The sequence below is a fragment of the Pinus tabuliformis genome, chromosome 2_2 (assembly GCF_031772625.1).
Source record: "Pinus tabuliformis cultivar Carrire ecotype Pingquan chromosome 2_2, CPIR1, whole genome shotgun sequence".
Lineage (NCBI taxonomy): Eukaryota > Viridiplantae > Streptophyta > Pinopsida > Pinales > Pinaceae > Pinus > Pinus tabuliformis.
This window is the reverse complement of record NC_142300.1, coordinates 405190249-405214115: the sequence shown is the minus strand read 5'-3', so window position 1 is coordinate 405214115 and position 23867 is coordinate 405190249. Positions and strand designations below refer to the sequence as shown.

The 23867-nt window shown below is 35.4% G+C and overlaps 1 pseudogene; it reads left to right on the top strand.

Annotated features, from left to right (window-relative positions):
• Positions 1 to 22410: 22410 nt before the first annotated feature.
• Positions 22411 to 23473, top strand: LOC149192993 (putative kinase-like protein TMKL1 pseudogene; annotated as a pseudogene).
• The last annotated feature ends 394 nt before the right edge of the window (positions 23474 to 23867 follow it).

The window sequence follows — 23867 nt, the reverse complement described above, 5'->3', positions numbered from 1 at the left end:
TTTTGGGCTCTTCCCTAGATAAAATTTTCTTGCCACTTGCTGGTTTTACGGATGGGTTTGGTTCTGCAGGTGGGTATAACACTAAGTTCTAAGTTTTGTGCCCATTTGAAATAACCATGTGCCCTGAACAACACCCAATGTAAGCATCTGTAGTAGTCAGCCATGGTCTACCCAAAATCAGAGGATGGCCACCCATCGAAGATTGCGTATGTAAATCCAGGAAATCTATGGGATAGTGCCATGAATCCACTGAAATTGTTACATCTTCCAACTTCCCTACAGGTTTTACTGTAGATTGGTCTTCCAGTTCCAACACTGTAGGTGTATGTTTCAAGTTACGAAGACCTAATGCATGCATAGTTTCAGTGTTGATAACATTGATGGCAGCACCCAAGTCTACCAGTACATTCGGAATCTCTACCCCATTAATTTGTACTATTAGAATTGGGTTCCCTAGATCTCTATATTTTACAGGCATTAACTTCCCCATCATGAAATCTGATAATTTTCCCATAACATGAATACTGAGGGGTCTTTCTATTTCTTTGTCGATTTCTTTGAACAATATTCCCTAAGAGTCTTCGCATATATTGGCACATCCTTCATATCTTGTAACGGGGAAATTTTAACAAATAAGTTTTGAAATTCTCCTAATAAATCAAATTCAGCTTGAGGGCTTGATTTATTCAACGTTAGTCTCTCTGGGTAAGGTGGTTCATATTGATGATGTTTTGTAGGAGGCGCCTGGTTTCTATCAGTTTGCTTTGGCTCTTTAATTAATTTTGATTCCTTACCTTCATTATCGAGTTGTTCAATGATAACTGGAGGGGGTTGAACATTAACTATCCACCATGATCGTAAATTCATTTCATACAACTCTACAGTGGAAATTCTATATGAAGATAGATTAAGAATGTCAGCTTGATGAGCTCCTTTATTATTAGGATTCGGATTGGGTTGGATTGGAAGCTGAGGATGCGCAGGTTGATTACCAGGAAGCACATTAGAGGGAAGTTGGATTTGTTGCTATGGCATTGGCTGAGGAAACTGCCCAGGAGACAATCCTCGCCAAGTTGGAGCCCATGGGGAGCTTGAATGGGCTTGAGGGTTCCACTGCTGCCAAGGTGGAAACTGGTATTGTGGCCACATGGGAGGATAGGGCATGGACTGAGGATTCATACTGAAATCATTAAAATATTGAGATTGATCTGAGTACATACCTGGATTTCCCATTGGTGGTTGAGGCTGCCATGGCTTTCTAGACCCCATGAGGTATAGTTGCTTCGTGTCTTCCTTTGTCCCTTGAAATACTGCTTTCAGGCCTGGAAACGAGGGGCGTCAGCTTGTTACATGATTTATCTCATAGATTGCACATTCCTCTATGGAGTTTAATGGACATTACCTTTCTGGATGCTTCTTTCTACACTTTGGGCATAATATTGCCATGGTCCTGTCCAATTCCAGCTACTTGTGTTTTACTTGTAGAGTATTCATCTGTGCCAACAGAGTGCTGAGGATATCCATTCTTAAGTTGTCTAACAGGTTCCCAATTTCTACCTTCGTTACACCCATGCCAGACCCCTTTGCTGAGCGAACCCCTTGTTTCTTTCTTGCAAGCCCCCTTGAGCATTGGATGCATAGTTCACAGATAACTTCAAATGTCTCCTTAGAGATGTCTCCCTTTCCCACAATATTCAATAGTTCCATCAAGTCCTCACGAAAAGATCGGAGGAGGATAATTTTTAAAATTTCCTTATCCAGGCCAGAGTGACCTGACCTCTGTAAGGTGTACTTGAATCGTTCCACACAATCTTCCAAGCTCTCGTCTTGTTTTTGTGTGAACTTAAAAGGTTCTTCCTTGATATTCCAAAATTTGCAGTAGTCCTGGTATTTTTCAAAAAAAGTTGTCTGCATGTCATCCTATGGGGCAATAGAGCTTCCTCCAAGGCCCATGAACCAATGCAGAGCCATTCCTTTTAATGTAGAAGGAAAAATTTTTAACTTTTGGGCATCCGTCGTGTAGTCATACCCCCCGCACACTATGTCAAACTCGAATAAAAATGTGTCGAGGTCTTCTGAAACGAGGCCATGAAAGCTTGGTAAGGCCGCTAATGGAATAGACTTTGTGGGCACACCAGCTCCCAGATCCCGATCAGAAACTCAATGGTGGAGGTTGTGGGAGCCATAAATATCTTCGAATAACTGCTAGGTATTTCAACAGGATCTGCAAAATATGGTTGAGGCTTCCTTACCACTCAGATATGAGATGCTTTAGCAACACTTCCCCAGTCCCTTAGTGATGCAAGTACTCCTTTGTTCCCTTCTCCTGCTTCTTGATGACTTGATCCGTTGGTTACAACCTCCTTTCCTTTGCTGGAGTGGTCTGACTCTGTCGATGTTATACTTGCGATCTCTTCCCCTTCTATTACTAGTGTAAGATTTCCCTCATTAGGTATACTGCTGGATAATTCCTCAACTACTGGAGGGACCTGCTGTGTCGAATCACCAAAGAATGTTGTAGAAAGCACTGGTTGATCTACTGATTGTCCCTCGGACTTCACTCTCTGTGCCCCTGGTCTCACGGCTGCACGAGAGGATGCTTCTGATTCAACCTTTGCTATAATTTGCTGGATATAGGTCTTTCTTCCCAGATCTGGTCCTCCCCTCTTTGGGGCTCTCCCTCTGCCCCTCTTATTTGGTTCTTTGTTCATACAAATGTTGGTATGATGGAAGGTCTTGGTATGAACCTACAATGCTTCAGTCTTGAAGTAAGGTGTCAAACGACCATTCCTTCCCCAAGATGAAAGAACTTACAAAAAGAAAGGTAGCTAAAAAAACAAGAATCTAGGGTTCAGGGACCCGGAGCAGGGCGTCAAAGGACTCCTCCCTCCCCAGGACAAGAACCAGGAACAACACACACCTCGAGAAGACCTAATACTTCTAGATCTGAAGTAGGGAATCAAAAGAATCCTCCCTCTATAGGGTAAAAGCTAGGGTTTCCCGAAAAAAAACACACAAGGTTTTGAAAGAAATAACTCTAACTCAGAGCCTGGAGTAGGGCATCAAAAGACTCCTCCCTCCCCAGGATAAGAGAGTGGCCCAAAATAGTAAAGCACAATAAAAACAAGCGGAAAGAACACTTACGCTCAGGACTTGAAGCCGAGTGAGAAAACTCGTTCTCTCCCCAGGATGAGAGATTGACCCTCTGGTTGGTCCGGATCATTGTTTTGCACCTTGTTAGCCTCCCTGGAAATAGTGCCAAAATGTTGGAGTCCAGGTATGAATGATTTATTCACCCTATTCCTACATTAATTTATCAATCCAGGTGTGTATCCTTTCAAGGAAATGCGCAAGGTATATGCAGGGGCAAAAGCACAATCCGTTCTGACCAAGGGTTCGCGGTTAAGATTCAAAACTTTGTTGTAAGATTAAACTAAATACAAACTCCGGAAAAGCAATTGAAATAATTAAAGAACTGTAACAGCAAGCATAAACTAATAAATAACATGCACAAAAGGACGCAACACCTGATTAGAAGAGCGGGCCCAACTCTCTAATTAGGGTTGCGTTAGTCACAGCGAAGATTAGAACAACAAAATAGATGATACTTTATTAATCTGAGAAGGGAAATTACAATATCGATGGGGGGGATCCCCATTTACAGGAACAACCTGTCTTTTATACACAGCGCGGGAGAACAACATATTTCCCCAAAACATGGTAACCGTATATCCATAAACATAAATTAGTTGGAACGACACCAACACTAGATAGACCAGATCAGCAAGCGGTCCAAGAATGGTTCAGGGATCTATGACTGCAGCTGCGTAGCCTCCTTATGGCTGGTCATTGCTATGAATCATAGATCTGATGTGGGATGCTGAAGCATTGGTTCCTGTTCTCCAGAAGCTGCGGTCAAACATGCATTTTAGTGTTGCAAATAGGTAAAATCCCGCAACTTTACTTCATTAATAAAATATTCCAATAGATAAGACAGGGGTATTTACCTTACAGATTTAGAATGGTAAACATGGGTAAATAAGTGCAAAAAGGTCAAAAAGGGTGATGGAAATGCAATAGAAAGATAGCCCGATTTGGTGCCCAACACCTGACACATCATGGCATGTCCCTAGCACTCTAGCATTCCTTGGAACTACCTAACATACCTTGTCCCTCTCTACTTAGCACACCTAAAGCTTGCTGACACTCCGAGTCACAAACTCTTATTCATTCATTTCCATGTATTTTTACCTAGTGCTCCCTCATGTTTCCCTAGCACTCCTTAACACTCCTTGGCATGTGCTGGTACACCCTAGCACGTAGTTCATCTTGGCATGTTTCCCTTGCCTCTAGCATGCCTTAACACTATGTATCATACCTTGTCACTCCCTCCTTAGCACACCTGGAACTCATTGACACTTTCAATTAAAACCTCTTATTTGTTCATTTCCATGTGTTTTGATGTAGTGATCCATTGTGTTTCCTTGGAACTCCTAGCTAACATTTCCTTACATGCATTGGAACATCTTAGCCACATACCACCCTAAAACTCTAGAATTTCTTAGCACTACCAAGAATGCCTTGTAACTCCTCCTTAGCACACTTGTAACTCGTTGACACTCCTTGTCACACACTATTATTCATTCATGTCCATGAATTATGACCTAATTCTCCCTTGTGTTTCCCTAACACTCCCTAACACTCATTGGCACACGTAGAACTCACTGACACTCACAGTCATACATTCTTATTCATTCATTTACATACATTTGAAACTAGTGCTCCCTTGTGTTTCCCTAGCACCATATATCAATCCCTAGCATACATTGACACACCCTAGAACTTGACACATCTTGGCATGCTTCTCTGGCCTCTAGCATGCCTTAACAATGCCTAGCATACCTTATCATTCCATCCTTAGCACACCTGGATCTCACTGACACTTCCTTTCATAAACTCTTAATCATTCATTTGCAACAATTATTTTGACCTAGTGCTCCCTTGTGTTTCCTTGACACTCCGTAACACTTCCTAGCACGTGTCAGCACATCCTAGAACTGGGCACATCTTGGTCACATGTTGCTCTGGCACTCTAGCATGAATTAATGATTCCTAACATACAATGTCACTCCCTCCTTAGCACACATGGAACTCACTGACACTCCTTATCACACACTCTTATTCATTCATTTCCATGCATTTTGACCTAGTTCTCCCTTGTGTTTCCTTGGCACTCCCTAACATTCGCCACGCCTTTCCACACCTTGGAACTTGGGACATCTTGGTATGCTTCCCTAGCACTCTATCATGCCTTGGAATTATCTATCATATCTTGTCACTCCCTCCTTAGCACACTTGGAACTCATTGACACTTCATTTCCATCAATTTGAAACTAGTACTCCCTTGTGTTTCCTTGGCACCTGGCCCAAACACTCCCTAACATGCATTCATGCCACACCCTGACACCTGGAACATCTTGGCAAGCATTAGCACTTGGCATGTCTTGGCATGCCTAACATGCCTTGGAGTTGTCTAGCATGTGTTAGTACTTCTTGGCATTCCATGACACACCTTGGCACTTCGTAGTTGTCATGCCCTCATAGATAACCTTACTTTTTTTGCATCTTGGTAACCTAACCAAGGCATTGGAAAAACAATGTTGTGCCCCAACACAAAGTCTCCCTTTGTTTGAAACTTATTTTTCTATCCCCTTATCGCAACCATAGGCTTGTCTACTATAAGTCCTATTATGAAATTCTCCTCGCACACTTCATCCTTAGGACACCCATGGTGGCAATGGAGATTGGTTGGAGATGTACAAATAAGGTATACCTTTTATTATATTGAATCAAAACTAGGACCATATGAAAGATGAATCATATATCATATTTGGAGGAAGTATACTATGGTATGGGTAGATTATGTAAACTGGTCATTGATGTTTTTGAGCTTGATCTTGGCTAGAGTTGGTACTTGGAAGGAGTATTGTAATAGCATGTGATATTATATAATCTTTTACTTATTTCCTTCATGAAATGGAGCATATAAACAATATGTAACCATATATATCTATTAATTATGTAAAGAGCATATCATTGTATGACTCTTGTAAGAAGGCATGCCTATTATCCATGTGTCCTTGATGATCTTTATAACTTGTTTAATATAGTGCATGACCTTTGATAGAGTATGGGCCATGTGTCAGTTGAATTATCTATGAGTGTATTGTGTTGGTTTTAAACTCTAGGGGGCTTGATAGGCCTAAAAACCCAAAGTTTCCTATACATTTTGGTGGATTTAATTGATAATATGAATGAACCATGTACTCAAAGGAGATCTTAGTGGGTCAATAGTTGCAATAGTTAGGTACCCCTGTATTTTGGTGGATTTCCACTCCTTTATGTGGATGTTGACAATTTGGTAATGTCTACATGATTGAGGAATGAGACAAAAATGCTAAGATAGGTCATATATATACTTTATTGATCAAGAGTGTCTTTGATGCATTGAATCAAATCCTAACAAATATTTCGAGGTATGCATTTATTTTTCTAGTTTTTTCCCCCTGTAAATATGGAGCATGTCACATCCTCTAGAAATATGCCTAATGTATAATTTTGTGGTTTTGAGTCTATTATTGACTATCCCTATTACATTCAAATTTTTCTCCATGTTTTAGTGTAGTTGATTTAGGTTGGCTTCACTTTCTTAAAGTAAATTTATCGATGCCAACAAATATTTTACAACACAAGACTTTAAGTCAGATCACAATTTGGCTTTAAGTCCTTCAATGATGTTTACCAAGAGACAATTTACTCGCATTCGAAATAAAATATAATTCCTAAATTATTTTTTGGTAGGTGTCTGGAAAAAAGTCGGCTTTATGCCCCGTCTAGTCTATATATGATATATATGTATATATAGAGTTATACAAATGGAACTTTATCAAGGAAGGGGACTTTGTTTCTAACCTGTAAAGAACATTGTTTCTGCCTGGATACATATGACAATATGGCACAAAAATTGGTTGAGTTAACATTTTTTTTGGGATAATTGAACTGTGCACTTGATTTACCATTTCATGACAAACCACAACATGGAGGTGGGATTGAATCTTTAATATAAACATGTGGCCTGATACCCAAGTGCCATGAGTTTGTTCCCTACCTCAATATGCCCTAGGGATACCTTAAGGGGTTGGGTAAAGCCCTTGGGAATGGAACCTAGGTTGATGGTGTCAAACTCCCACTCCTCGGGCCTTAAGGGAATATCGGGGTGGGCTTGGATATGTATTATGAAATATGTGCCTTAATTTTAACTCCTACCTCCATATGCCCTCATGATTATCAAGTAAAGAATTCGGGAATGGAACTTTGGCTAATGGTGCTGAGCTCTTTGCTTCCAAAGATTTAAGGAGAAGTTAGGATTTAGGAGTGGGCTTGGGATTGTAATACATGCACTCTATATTCATCTCTAGGTGCCATAAGTTCAGCATCTACCTCTAGGTGCCCCCACAGATTCCTTGTAAAGCTCTTAAGAATGGAACCTTGGTCAATGGTTTAAAATCACTGCTTCTGAGGCCCTAAGAGAACATGAGTTTGGTTTGGTTTGTAAGATGAGCACTAAGTATTCATCTCTGGGAGCCACAAGTCCATCATCTACCTCCATGTGCCCCATGGTTATTTTGGGATGGTAGGTAAGGGCCATCAAGCGCAAGCCCATTGGTCTATTTGGCATTCATATTTTATATTGCATCCAATTTCATTATGTCAATGTAATTTATGACAAGTAAGCACGAGAAAATGTCTTTGACCTCCTAAAGTTGAGACATTGTATTCTTTTTGTTTGTTATATGTGGGTGTTTTATGCATGGGTCATGTTATATTGTTTTATTGGTAATATGTTATACAATATTGTTAAGTCATCTTCATGAATTAGGTAACACAATTTGGTAATATATATATATATATATATATATATATATATATCTATATATATATATATATATATATATATATATATATATATATATATATATATATATATATATATATATATATATATTAATTAATTATTTTTTAATTTATTTATTATTTTATTTTATTTTTATTTTTTTTCAGATCGTGGAGACCCCAAGTGATAGTATCTTAAGCCTCTCTTTCAATCCAAAATCTAACTATTTGGTGGCCACATCCTGGGATAATCAGGTTTATTTTCAACTATCTCCATTTACTGAAATGAGGACTCGTTCATATGATATTTTGGGGATAATGATATTATTGTAATGATTTTGGACTGGTGTTTTGTTTTGATATTTTGTTATATTTTGGAACATGGATTACCAAGTTAGATGCTGGGAGGTCCTTTAAACTAGGGCTAACATGCCAAAAACAACAATGTCACATGGCCAACTGGTGAGGTGCTTCAGATTGTGATTGGAGTTCTAGTACATGTTCTTTTTTCTTGTGAAGTTTATTCAAAAGTTGTAATATGCTTGAAAGAACCATTAATGAAGCTTCAAAGTATGCTTCTAAGTTTTTATATTATGTAATGCTTCATATTTAGGTTCTCCACTCAACATGGAAGGATGATGGCATTGTTGTTTTATAAATTTTCTTTGCTCGTTGTGATAAACAAGCTAAAATGTGGCCACCGCTGAGGGGGCTACACTTCTAACTAAAATTGCTAAACTTTCTTATGCTAAAGATGTAATTTTGAAATTCTACAAAATTGTAGGGCAACAAGGAATCCAACTTCCTCTTCTAGAAATCTCTAAGACCTTCTCAAGGAAAATTATATTTTTTGAAATAAATCGTCGAAATGATGTTCTTACATCAATAAATACCAATGTATCCTTGTAGGCCACCCTCTTTAGCAATAGTGATACCAATGTCCTTTACCTATAAGGAACTCCTTATATAATTATCTCTTACATATTCCTACCAAGCATGAAAATTTTTAGTAAAATGGATGTTCATCCTACAAGATTCTATCTTCATGGCCTAAGATAAGGCATCCCTCTATGTCACCCATGACTATTACACTAATGGTACACTATTAAAGAGAAACAAACTTTGAATGGATTATTCTTTGTGTTGAGTTCCATTGATAGTATAAGAGAGTTTGTTGATCAAGTTTTGTAATTTTTCATCATACTCCCGGAATTTTCTCTAGCCATTTTTGTAATCTCCTCTAGCTTATAAGTGAAAATTTGTTGTTCAATGTTTAGCCTCTAGAACTTAGCTATAAATACCACCTTTAATGCATCCAAGGCCTTAGCTACACCTGGGGATAAATATCTATAAACTTCATGCACCATTAGAGAAGCATCCCCCATAATGTGGTTAGGAACTTTATCAACATAGAAACTAACACCACAATCCTTTTCACCCTCTAGATGAATCCACATAAGAACCATTGTGGTTTTTCACCATCATCATCCTTCATAAAGTTCTTGGAACTACTATAACCATATCATTGGTTGGATTGTTCACCAAGATAAAACCTTATGGACCTGTTTGAATAATTAGGCTTACTCCCCCACTTGAACTAAAATTTAAACATAACATATGACACTTCTACTTGTATTCCGACCTTCATTTTTTTTTCACTACTACTATACCCAAAGCTACTAAAAAAATTGGTGCATTCATGTCAAAAGTGGAAGAAAAAGTTGGGATTACCTCTATTCTTTTAAAACTAATAGGGGGGTTGGTATGGATTGGATCAAATTTTCTTAGGCTATAGCATGTCTACTACTTGACCTTCATCGATCTCAAACAATTATAAAACATTATCAAGTGTTTCTTCCTCTTCTTCCTTTGTGATGGTATTTCTCTCCATAATCTAATCAATTCCTTACAAACTAAGGTTTTCTTTTGGACAATCATGATCCATCTAACTAAACGTGTTCACCTCCTTGTGCCATCACTTCTCTTTTCGCTTCCAAATTTCCAGACATATTCTCCCCACCTATTCTTCTCTCCACGGTTTTTCCAATTATTAATTAATCTTTCCATTTGAAGAAATGTTTGGTATTCTCTTGACACCTTTGAAACCTTTTGAACTCTTTTAATTTTTCCTTTATGTTTCCATCCTCCCTAATACTCCTCTTCATTACCATAATATTGTGATGAATCCCCGTCATTCTATTCATCCACCACTTCTTAATTATTTCATTTTGATTCAAATCCTATTTTTCCCTCTTTAATGCATGTGCTTACTCCATGGCACCTTATTCCCTTAGTTATTCAATATCAACCAATCCATTCTAGGCCACCTCCAAGCATTGGTTCTTACACTTCCATGGTTTGAGGACTAAAATACACATAATCCTCTTCCACCACCAAATTCTTTATCTGTGTCACAATCTCCTTAACCAACCTTTTATGAGCTCCTTTCTTAAAATAATCATCTTCTCTTGGCTTTAAATAACTAGTTCAACTCTAATAAAATATCAATATTCTAACTCTATATGGTAATTAACTTAAATATCTTTTGCTCCTTTGAATTTATGATCGAACTATTGCAATAAAACCAAATTATGAGCTTTCCATTAGATATGGCTTCTTATGTTCCAAGCCTTTTCCATGGGTGACAAATGAAGGTCATCGAATTTCATGTCCTCTAGGGCATCTTGCTCAGTTATGTTTTCCACTTATGTTATGATTGCTTCATTATTATTTTCCATATTATATAGGAGACATAAGGTATAACTATAGTTTACATAGTAATAAATGTTATGTCAATGCTAAGTTATGTACCTTTCAAAACTCAAATTTGTATACTATCATGATTTTTTATCTTTGTCCTAATATATTTCTAAAAATTCTGCACTTCTAAATTTGAAATTCCCTTATTTTCCCTTCATTAATCTTGTGAATGTCGATATGATGTCAATTTTATAATAGTTAACTTATTTTTTTAATTGGCATATAATGAAAACATTACTACAAAAAAGACCTTTATGGGTGGTTTAGGCTTGTGAAAGTCTTGGAAAAATCGCCTCTAAAAGTTTTTTGGAGATTTAGCGTCTGCTTTTGAAAAATCCTTAGAAATTCATGAAAATTGAACTTGTTTTTTGGTGGAGGGGTCACTAGGTACATCCAATATAAGAAAATATCACATAGTTATTTCGCAGTATCTCACCACCACTTACAAGATCAAATCCATAAACATCACTTCTCACTAGATTCATCTAAGTTCAAAAATCTAATATACTCCTTTTGCACCATTTACAGGATCAAACACACGTCTATATAGGTTACATACATGAAATAACAATGCCCAAATAATTAGTAACTTCTAACGTTTCCTTATTATAATGTATTTTTGCATTGGTTTTATCATGCGAAATCATAATTTTGTTAAATATCAATAAGTCTAACAAAATTACTTCCAAACAATAACAAACACAAGCAATACCATTCAAAGCTAATATAAATTGGTGAAGTGACCTTACATCTAAGCCAACAATAACAATATTATTCTTTATATGGCCAAAATCTACAAGAAATTGCAATCTGACCAAAGATAAAATATTTTGGCAAGACTCTTGCAAAATGCATTTCCGATGCTCATATTTTATTATTATCACATTTTGATGTTTGAGATTGCCTTGAACAAACAAAACAATTATACAATGATATTAATTTTAAAAAATAATGCTTGAATGATCAACTCTCTTTAAAATGAAAGATGTTTGTATTTATGGCTTTGTTTGGTTTTGGTCATTTTATTTTCCTCTAAGGTGATTTCCCAATTCATTGATAGCGATGACAATGAATTTTTCACTACCTAGTGGTAGTACTGCCCCTATGCTTGACCCATATCTCGATCCAAATCCAAATTCGTCGTCTTCCCCAAAGGCTGCGAGTGAAAAATCCTCATTGATCTATGTTTCATTCAACCACGACTTCGGTTTTTTTTCCTATGAAACAGAGTAGGGTTTTTAGGTTGGACTTTGGTTGTTTTTCCTGTGGCACAGAGCAGGGTTTCCAGGCTTACAACTATGACCTATTCAGAGAAACTTTTAGAACAGACTCCAACATGGCGGTATTGGTATTTTGGATTCCAATGTAATATTTTGACCCTCGTGTGTGGGGTTTCAAATCCCGGTACCATCCCAATAAGGTCATGATCTTGGATCGTCATCAGAGTTGCTATATTAGGGAATTATCCTTCAGATCTGAGGTTTGATCCGTGAAGTTGAGACGGGATCAGGATTATGGTGGTGTTGGAGCACAAGATTTATGTGTGCAATTTCTTGGATTTGAAGTTGTTACATCATATTGAAGATTTATGTGTGCATCAATAACTTCTTGTTGGCCAAGATAATTTTTTCAAACATAATGGGTAGAGATGAAGGTTTCCAGGTCGGACTTCAATTTTTTTACCTGTGGCACAGAGCTGTGTTTCTGGGTATACAACCGCGATTTGTTTAGAGAAACCTTTAGAATGGACTTCAACAATGGCGATATTGGTATTGTGGATTCCAATCTAATATTTTGGTCCTCATGGGTGGGGTTTAAAATCCTAATACCAACCCAATAAGGTCATGATCTAGGATGGTCATTAGAGATGATGTACTAGGGAATTATCCTTCAGGTCTTACGTTCGAGCCGTGAAGATGAGACGGGAACAGATTATTGTGGTGTTGGAGCATAATATTTGCGCGTGCAATTTCATGGATTTGAATTTTTTGCATCATATTGAAGATTTATGTGTGCATCAATAGCTTCATGCTAGCCTGCACATGCTTCACCGTGGGTAGATGAGAGTCAAGTATTATAGCCTCAAGAGGACCAGATTCATAACTTCCCATGACTCTTGCATCGACTGCTTTGCGCTCAACCTTTTGCGACTGCTAGTACAAAGGAGACTCTCATAAGGATCTTCAACACCCTAGATGCCACTCGATTGGAAGAGCTATGGCTTGCATCTTTACCTATTCTATTTGAAACATTTATCTTGGTTGTTAAAATGCTCGTCAATCCTTAGTTAAAGTCTCATGCTTTGAAGCTTCTTTCGTAGACAAGGGTTAATCAGGATGGACTCTCTCCAAATATTGGTCTTTAGATATCATCTTTTGTCCGAGAGGGTTAATAACGATCTTATGCATTATTTCTAATTGATTGATCAATTGATGAATTGTTACATGCTTTCTACTTGATTGATCAATCGAGGAATCGTTCCATGCCTAAGAACTGATAGGTGAAAGTTGTGAACATAATTATAGGGTTTTGAGTCACTGTTGGTTAGTAATGTTGGTTGGACAAAATACTATTAAAACACTTTTATTCTTATTAGTGGCTATTTCTATGCTCTGTCTGGAATTTTTGTTAAGAGTAGAAGTTAATTTCTTGTACATTTCAGTCCATGTGAAGGTGTTTGAAGATACTCTTTTTTACAATAATGTTGTAGCCAAGCCTAGAATTTGATGTTCCATAGGACATATTTCATATAGTTGCTATAAATTTTTAGCCGTCAAATTTGAAGTGCTTCATAAATCAGAAATCGTCATTTTGATGTTTAATTTAGGATTTTTCCCGTCAAAATTTATAGTACCCGTATTCAAGTTAAAACACCAAAGTCAGACTAGGCCCAGGGTCATAATGCAAATGCATACAATACCTCTGGCTCACATGGCAATGGAGTGTGGCACACTTGGATAGATTTGAATCATATAAAAAATTATCTCGCTATAGTCCTTTCATAGATTTGAACTTTATGAAGGGATATGTCGCCCTAGGCAACTAAGAACAACTACATTGTAATCTAGGTATTCCATTCAAGAAACCAACCAACTAGTATGCATCAAGAATATGAATTCAGCCATCAAACTGTAAGATAGTACGTGATTGGAAACTACTAAAAATATACATGCATTTTTTGGTGTGTATAACACTGAGAAGGGGTGGTGTGCTTGTTTTTGTTCCTTAGGCTTCTCTCAATCGTTCGACACTCTCCCTCTTGTTTGATTCCACCATCTCCCAACATCAACAAAGAAGTGCGATCGAAAAATAAAAGCAGCCGAGGAATAACTGGTGACATGAAGGGCAATTGCGGTGTTTAATTCGACAACATCTTTGCCGATGATTATCATAAGCCACACCAAATTAGAAATAATGGTATGGCTCCCTGCTGTGAAAAAGTTGGGCTCAAGAAGGGCCCTCTAAGCTCGAAGAAAATTAAAAGCTCGTTACTTACATACTATAGCATAGCCATGGAAGTTGGAGGGCTCTGCAGCAGAAAGTTGGGCGCTAAGATCAGAAAGAGATGGAGATTGCATTGGGCCAACTATCTAAGACCAAATATCAAGGGGAAAAATTCAGCGTGTAGGAAGAGAAGACTATTATTCAACTTCATGCTCTACTGGGAAATAGGTGGTCTGCCATTGCTACTCACCTTCCCAAGCAAACAGACAACAAAATAACAATGAAAAGGGGTGAGCAAAAGGTGGACCTCAAACTCATTCAAAACAATAGTCACCGCCATGCTATTTTTTTGAAAATCAGAGATAGTTATTGATTTGAAGCTCTTGCTATCTATATTATGTAAGGTGTTGTTTTTCAAAGTCATTGCATACAAATTTTTGGAATTGAAGTTTTGAACCATCTTCAGTGGTTCATGAACTATGAAAAATGGTTCGAAACCTCGATTCCAAAAATTTGTATACGATAAATATGGAAAACAACATCACAACAAAAAATAAGCGACTAAAAATAAATGTTGGAGCTTTCTACTGAACTTTCCGTCATAATTTACTTCACAATCGACAAGATTTCCCAGTTTTCTAAGTCCCAAGTAAGTTACCTTCTTCAACCAATTTCAATCTCATTATGTTGTTTTTTTTATTTCTTTCTTAGTATTTGCTTCATGTGAAATAAATGTTGTGAAATTATATATGCTTGTCAAAATGAATTTATCTGAGGTCAGTTCAAATAATATATCATGTCACGTTAAAAAATGTCTTAAATATTAGAAAAATAGCTTGTGATTTATTCCATAATGAGGTGCTCAATTACCATTTTGAAAAGGCCATGCTTATTTTTGACTATTTTTGTTTTTTATGAGTGCCTTGGCTTATTTTGACTAAAAATAGCTTGTGATTTATTCCATAAAGCGCTCAATTACCATTTTGAAAAGCCGAGGGTTATTTTGACTATTTTTGTTTTTTTGAGTGCCTTATAGCTTATTTTGAGTAATTTTGTATTTTGAGATTTTTATTAAATGCTTTGAAATCAACTTCATTTTTACTGTAGTGAATTTCTCTTTAAGAAAATAATTATATAGTTATTAAGCTAAACTTCTCTACAAATAATTATTGAAGATGTTACAAACTCATATTTATTTAATATACCTATTTAGATTGTCAACCACTTCTAATATAGTTGTATTTGGAGGATTCAACTCGTACTAAGTACATGAATAGAATAAGTGATGGTATTGTGTAGGGCAATGTTTAATAGGAAGGATTTCTTTGTGTAATTGGTTGGGTTGTATATTTCATCTATGATGTGGACAATAATGTGAATCAAATTTTTTAAGATGAGGAAATCATAGCCTCATATTTAAGATATTATGAACATGATTAGTTAACAGTGTTCAAACGCAGATGATGAGTTGATTACCTCGTAGATATATTGCAGAGTTTACCTCGTAGATTGCAGAGTTTGCTTAGTCTTGACATTTTTCAGCGTCATGGTTTTAGGAATAATGTGTTCCAAATATGTGTAATGGATATCAAATTAGTTGAAATGATAGACAAATATTTTAAAAATATTTAGCTATCGTTAGTCTTGACATTTTTCAGCGTCATGGTTTTAGGAATAATGTGTTCCAAATATGTGTAATGGATATCAAATTAGTTGAAAGGATAGACAAATATTTTAAAAATATTTAGCTATCGTTACTGAATTTATTATTCAAGTAGTTCACAATTGGTTGAAAGTGCACTTATAGGGATTAAAGTTATCTTGGTATAAATAGAGAATTCAGTAAATAAAATATGTAGTGAGTAAATAAAGATGTGTGTGGCCATCTGTAAATAAAATATTTGGTGAAAATAAGTTATTAAGAAATAGTTAAACATGTAATTATATGTTTAATAAATTTGACATATGTAGTAGATTATTGGATTTAAATAAATTATAAAAATGGATAGTAGTTAAATTCTTGATATTTAAAAAAAAAAAATCTATCTCATTTACTAGCAGTTGAGGATCCTCATCATTGTAATTATATGGCTTTCTTTAGTTTCTTTCACATGTCAAAATTTATGTACATAATGAAAATTATTAACTCCTAAAGGCTAAAGACCTTTATAAAATCTTAAAAATATGGTTGTATACTAGGTGGAAACACATATGCTAACTTAGGAAGAAACAAGGCACTCTAAGAGGGAGATTAAAGGAAGTGGAGACATGGTGAAACACATATGCTGAGAAGAAACAAGACACTCTCATAGGGAGATTAAAGAAAGTTGAGATGAAGGAATAGTTGTAAGAGAATTTCTAGATAAGGGGAAGTCGACACTCACAAATTTAAGTATAATGTAAAATGAAAGGCATGAAAAATGCCAAAACATCATCAAATTTTCATTTGATGGGCAAAGCGGATTTGAAATTCTAGGCCTGGTTGTAGCAGATACAATTTGGTGAAGTAGGTATTAGGATGTATAGTTTGGTATGTCTGAGGAAGGAGAATGAAGTAACATTATATAGCTAAATATAATTATGCATTATTTGATAATGCAATAAGTTAAATTTCTAATCCATTAGCATTGAGAAGAGCAAGGTTCAGAGCCTGTCATAATTTAGCTTTAATAAATTCAATTGTTTTTTATTTTAACGATTATCATCTTGTTACTAATTTAACTTGATCACATTAATGTCTTTTCATTATTTTATGTTTTTGCATTTTATTTATATTTGTTGGAGAATAGCTGGTAAGTGCTAATAGAATCTATTGTCTAAAATGAAATCTAATTTTCTAAGACTGTTGGATTACTCAAGTTTCAGTTGATTTGCCTCACTGTTATATGGTTACATTTTTTTTAATAGAAAGAAATTTATTCATGTCAAAACGTATACATTTAGATGTTTTTTAATATTAAAAATTTGAAATTGAAATCAAATTTGCTAAATGAGATTTGACTTACTTAATGCAGAGGAGAATAACATTGGAATATTTTTCAAAATCTTTGAAATAGAAGAATATTTATGGATATTAGACAAATGGATGTAACTTCAAAAAATGTATTTCTAGATAAGGGATGGACACTTTAACTTATATTTGATTCACCATTAGTGGTAGTCTATGTTGTTAGGAATAAGAAAAAATTACGAGAGAAATGATTAACAAGTAGAAAAAAACACATAAATCATGCACACATTGACACACAATTTACCTTGGAAAGCCCTTATAGGGAAAACTAGCCAAAGTTATCATTGTACCCTTGAGCAAGGCCAACCAAGTCTCCAAGCCCATTACAATGGAGTATCCCAAGCTTTTATAAAGGCTTAATTACATCAATATCAAAGGGCTACCAAAACCATGGCTCGAAATCGATCACTGTTGACCTTAACACAATGACTCATTTACAAATTTAAGGTTAACCTAACATTACCCTCTTTAAAGGATTCACTACATCAAAACAATGGGCACAAAACCATGGCATGAAATCCACCAATATTGATATTAGCGTAATGATTCATTGACCAAGTCAAGATTAAATAGTGTTTTCCCCTTCAAAATTGACTTGGGATAAGTATCCATGTCTTATCCTTCTCAAAGTTTATAACCAAGGTATCTTGGAATCTTCCATGCTCCCCCGCCTTTTCAGTCTAAAATTTATCTGTAATTTGCACATGTGACATCATCAATAGCCATATAAATTGCAGTAGTTAATTGCGTTGGTGTAGAGGTATTTTAATTTTTAACATTTACAGAAAATTTTCATTTTCTCCACATTCTACAAATGAATTTGTAGTGGAGGAGGGAACTTATCTTTGTTAGTAATCATTCCTTTGGTTTCAACAAGCCCCAAGATGGTGTAGAGTTCTTATGAAGCTAAGTGGGACTGATTTAGTAGGGAATACACAATTTTGACCCAAAGGTATATCGATATTTCATGACTTCTTCTTAAAATTGCTTCCTAGATGGTTAAATCGAATGTAGATACTATTGTTGTACAACTCTATCTGTGAAGGATATTACCCACTTTGCTGCCTAAATATTAAGGGACTTGGTGTTCATGGAGACTGTTGACAATTGGAACTTCATATTCTTTTTTGCATAAGTGACATCATCAATAGCCAGATAAATTGTAACAGTTAATTGCCTTGGTGTAGAGTTGTTTTAATTTTTAACATTTACATATTTTTTTCATTTTCTTTAGATTCTACAAAAAAATGTTTAGTGGAGGGAATCTATATTTGTTAGTAATTATTACTTTAGTTGTATTTTGCTTATACAAACACATGGTCACATGCATGTTTCTTTTAATTATTTTTATGGAAACAATGGATTCAGTGTGTAATATATATATATATATATATATATATCTATATATATATATATATATATATATATCTATATATATATATATATATATATATATATAGATACAAGAAATTGAATGGTGGTAAAGAGTATTGTACAATGTCATATACATTTCATGCTTGCTACTTGACTCAAAACATAATGATATTGCTTAGGTTGCAATTGTTGTAGGAGGGAGGAACTTCTTTTGTGGAGCTTAATGGGTGCGATCTACAGGTCTGGGTAGAGATTTTGCAGATCAGGTAGCATGATGTAAAATTACCTCCCTTTATTCTAGTTTTGTTGTGTTTTTTTGGGGGATAGTTATATTTTGAAGTCATTTTTTTTCTATATTTATTAAAATTTTATTTTGCTGTGAACTTTGATTTCCCTTATAAAATTGTCTAAAGGATACAGAATAAGTGTTAAAGTATTAACAACCTAGGATATTTTTTGAGACACACTATAATATTTCTTGTTTGTGTCTTACTGTAGATAATCATATATAGAACATCTTATTGCTAGTAAAATGATATGCATGGATTGCATTCATTATTTTGCCAAGAGTCTTATATAATTAAATTCACTATAGCCCAAACTTTTGAAGGATATTGATGCATGTGTTTAAATTTTTACATTATTCAGTACAACCTTTGATGACACTTAGACACCTTTATTCTTTTAGTAAGTCATCCAACTCCATGTAATTGAACCCATACCTTGGCAGCTGGAATCTTTTAGTGATTGAGACTGCATCGTGTTATCTTTGGTGTCATTGCTCACAGGGTATTCATATTATTTGTTTGTGCATCAATGTTTTAAAAATCAGAATTAGCTTTGGGGTCAGCTAATGATAACTTCAATCTTGGACTTGAACTCATATTGACTAGGACTCATTTGATTTCAATGGTTTGGTTTAATAAAAAAATTGTACATTTTAATGAAAAATTAATTTTCAAATATTTCAGACTATTAGAGACAAAAAATGAACATTCTACTCATGTATATTCAATGCCGTGATGAATATACCAAAATGGTACGAGTGAAATACATATCAACAATAAAATACATAACTAATGAGCCTTTGCCTTTCTAAGTGGCCTCAAAAGTCCAAAAAACATGCAACATGCTACTCGAGTCTAGCCTACTACATAATACATTATTACATAGTACATATCATTGATCAACATGATCAAACATCAAAATCATGACCATTCCTTGGAATGGGATCCTCAAGAGGAGCTACAAAATCATTCTCTACCTCAAAGTCTTCAAACTCTTTAGGGACATTTGCAATTGCAATGGTTATAGTAGTACTAGTCGAAGCATAAGGTAGTTGAGTTGCATGATTAGTTCTTGCATGTTTCATGCTTGGTGCTATGTCTGCTCCTATAGTAGTGGATCTAGATCCAAACCAATTCCACGGAACTCCAAGTGATCAATATTAAAATCAAGATCAAACTCTACTAGGCGAGACTCCTCCACCCATTTTGAGGTTGGATCAATATCATCCAACATAATGGGATTTGTATCATGTCTTTTGTTTAGCCATTGGTTGTCTTAATAGAAGGTTCTATTGCATGAATATGGGATCATTTAACCTTTTTTGTTCCAAATGGTCTCTCTTTTTCATGTGAATCCACTCAAAGACAAACCGATTTTCTCACACCTAGAAGCATCACAAGTTTGGCTCAAGACTCGAACTGCAAACTTTTGAATTTGAGGACATTGGCTACCAACTAAATCCCACAAATTTTTTACATAGACAAATTTAGTTCAACAAATTATATTTTTTCTGTGGTTAAAAATTCAAGTATATAAATTTTAAACCACTGATCTTAAAAATACTTTTGAATTGCTTACCTAGTTGGTCCACATATTTTGTAATACTTACTAGGTTTTTTTGAAAGGTACCCAACTCACTGTAGTCAGAGTACTAATCCATCGATGTACTTAGAACTGATTTGTCTCATTAGAAATCATGTGCTCTAATCACTTATGTAATCCATCTTTGACCTTTGTAGTTTTATCTTCCCCTAAGTGAGCTCTGTAATGATACCTTGAGTTCAATAAAAACTTATTTGCATGTATATGGCAATAGAAATGATTGTTCTATTTGTTATCAATGATGACCTAGATAGTCCCATACTTATCTACTATATCTTTATAGGCTATCCTTATTTTCACTTTTTCTTGATCTATAGCCTCATAGGTGTATCCCATGGCCAACTTTTCCTCATCCACCAACTACAACACGTTAACAAGAGGCTCACCAATTTCCACAAATTTATGATTGTATGATTCTTCCCATTAGTCCATCCATCTAACACATCATACAATTTGGCCAAATGAAGATCTAAAATCCTTTAAGCGTTACTCTATGTATTAAATATATTTTGCAAAAGAAATCCTCTCAAGTCATGCAAACCAGGGCCTTTAAAGTCTTTCTTGTAGCAATAACAAAATCCCACATAGGATGGTAATAAGTAGAGCATGAAGCATTGAAGGGGATATCTGCATCATACCACAATATTTCTATGTATTCAAAAGTAGCATCTGTGTATTGCTTCTTCTAATGGGTATCTTAGGTGGAAGGAGTTTGACTCCATTGAGAGCCACTAGCGGATTTGGGGGTTGGTCTGGCATAACTTTGAATGTCCTTTGTTAGGATTCATATTAGCACTATCAGGGGTAGGATCATAATGGAAGGGTTCCAATATATTGGTATAGGGGATACAGGAAGAGTCTTAAACCTAAAAACCAACATTTGTTCCCATTGCAACAAGTTGTCTGTTCCTCTCTATTTCATTATTTATCTCATCTTGCCTAGCCTTGTCTTTTAAAATTTTTGCAAACTGAGTTTTCATCTCTAATCTAATTTGTCCAATATCCTTTAATGGTGACTTCCATGGGGCAACTTAGCCTCTTATATCTATGGAGTGTTCTTTCAGCCTTTGAGTCCCTGTGTTTCATTCAAAAGTTGTAGTACATGTCATTATCAAAAAAATCATCATGGATCCATGTAGGTTCTTTCACTCTTGGGGCCATGGCAAATGGAAAGAAATATCCAAATATACAACATTGAAAACCTACTTTAAACTTCAAATTCATGTTTCAAACAAGTAGGACTATGAAATATAGAGGTTTGAAAGTATAAAAATGCAAAGACAAATTTGAAATCTACATTTTAAGGACAGAGAAAAATAGGGCCGAACATCAAATCCACATTTTGAGAGAAAAAATACAGACAAACTTATCATTTCACTGTTTACATACTTGGGAATATGAAGAATGGATAATGGGCTCCTCCAATCTTGAAAATGGGTTGTAGCCTCTCCCTTAGATGCCAAATATCCACCAAAAACATGTCAATATCATTTCCAAACAATTTCCACCCTCCAATCTCACACTGACTCATTACTCTTCAATGTTATCAAAATTGAACCAGTGACCAAATCGGCCAATCCCTTGAGTCGAGAAGGGAAAAAATTAGACCAAAAAATTGGTCAACCAATAAATATATTTTTTTTTTAAAGAAAAACATATATAGTCATGTGCATCCACATTAATCCAAACCATTTATACAAAAATATGCAAAAAAATTCATTCATATGGAAAGTAAGAGTGTATATAACCAAAATAACACTTAGTGCAATACATCTTTGAACCAAAAATACATCAACAAAGATGCTCTAGAGGCCTATAATGTCAAAAGAAAAGCATGCTACACTAAATACCTACATATCATCAAAATCATTTCCTATATTGGGATTCTCATCATCAATATCACCCTTTAAGAATTACAATGAGATAGACATATTATATTGAGATTTTGGTTGAATGATGGGTACATTTTTTCTAGGGTCATGATAGAGGAGAGCCCTGGTGTGGTAGTTGAAATTGTGATTGGTCTGATAGCTTCTTTGGTTGTTGTGTTGTCTGTTTTGATTTCATTTTTTAGTTCTCATGATAGGAAGAGAAGGGGGAGTTTACAAATGCATTTGAGGAAGAAGAAATAGGGGAGGGAAGGTTGGTTTTGTTTGAAGGTGGGGAGCATCTCACTGTCTAAGATGTTTTGAATGAAACTGGACAATTATTGGGGAAAACAAGCTATGGTACTTTGTATAAGACAAAGCTAGTTCAAGGAGGTACTATTGTGCTTAGGTTGTTTAAAGAAGGCAATGTTACTAGTAGGGAATTATTCTTCCCTGGAGTTACTGATTTGGGGCATCTTTGACATAATAATTTAGGGCCTCTTAGGGAATTTTATGAGGGTGAAAGAGGAGAAATGTTGTTAGCCTATGATCATATTCCCAAAGGTACCTTGGCTGATGTTCTTCATGGTTCAAGCATGTAGCATATGAGTTGGGCTCTTATGTAAAATATTGTTGTTGGAGCAGCTTGGGAGCACAAGGCTTGAAACACCCATAATTCATGGAAACCTTAAATATAATAATGTTTTTGTTGATGAATTCTATGTATCCCATGGCTGGGCTGATGAGTTCTAATTCTATGGCCGATATGATGGCAACTGCAAGCCTAGAAGGTTACAAGGCTCTTGAGCTTCAGAAAATGAAGAAGGCTAATACGAAGACTGATATCTACAACCTTGATATTTTTCTTTCAGAAATTTTGATGGCCAAGAGGCCAGGTAAGAATGATTCAAATGAGATTATGTATTTTCCCAGTTTTATGAAGGTTGAAGAGCTTGAAGAATACAACATATAGATTCTCGACACTGAAACATTGAGGGGAATTAGGAGCCTGACAGATGATGGATTTCTTCATGCTATTCAGCTTGTAATGGGTTTTTGTGCATATTCACCTACTGTAAAGCTATATATTAATAAAGTTATAAAATAATTGGAGGAATTAAGACCCAAAATTCATTCTCCTTTATACATGCCTAGGACCCCTGCTCTTGATTAGGCATGTACCTCCTTTGGATTTGACTGTCTTATCCAATGGCATTATGTTTATTAAAACCTTGTGATGTTCCTGTACTGATCCCCTTAGTATGAGAGTGAGGCTCACACACTGATACATGTCTTGTTAGTATAATATACATAAAATCCATGTAATAAGACAAGGCAATTTGATCTAGGATTTCTCTAGGCAATTAGGTTCTTTATATATATTTTTAGAATTTCTTTTCTTCTGCCCCAAAAAATAAAAATATTTATTCCAATGATAATCTAACTATTAATAATAAAGCTATGCCCATCCAGCACCCCAAAAATTCATATAACACATATTTCCAAATCAATAGTTAATGATATAACCGAAATTCCAAAAGATAAAGTTCCCAACACTAAGTCAGAAT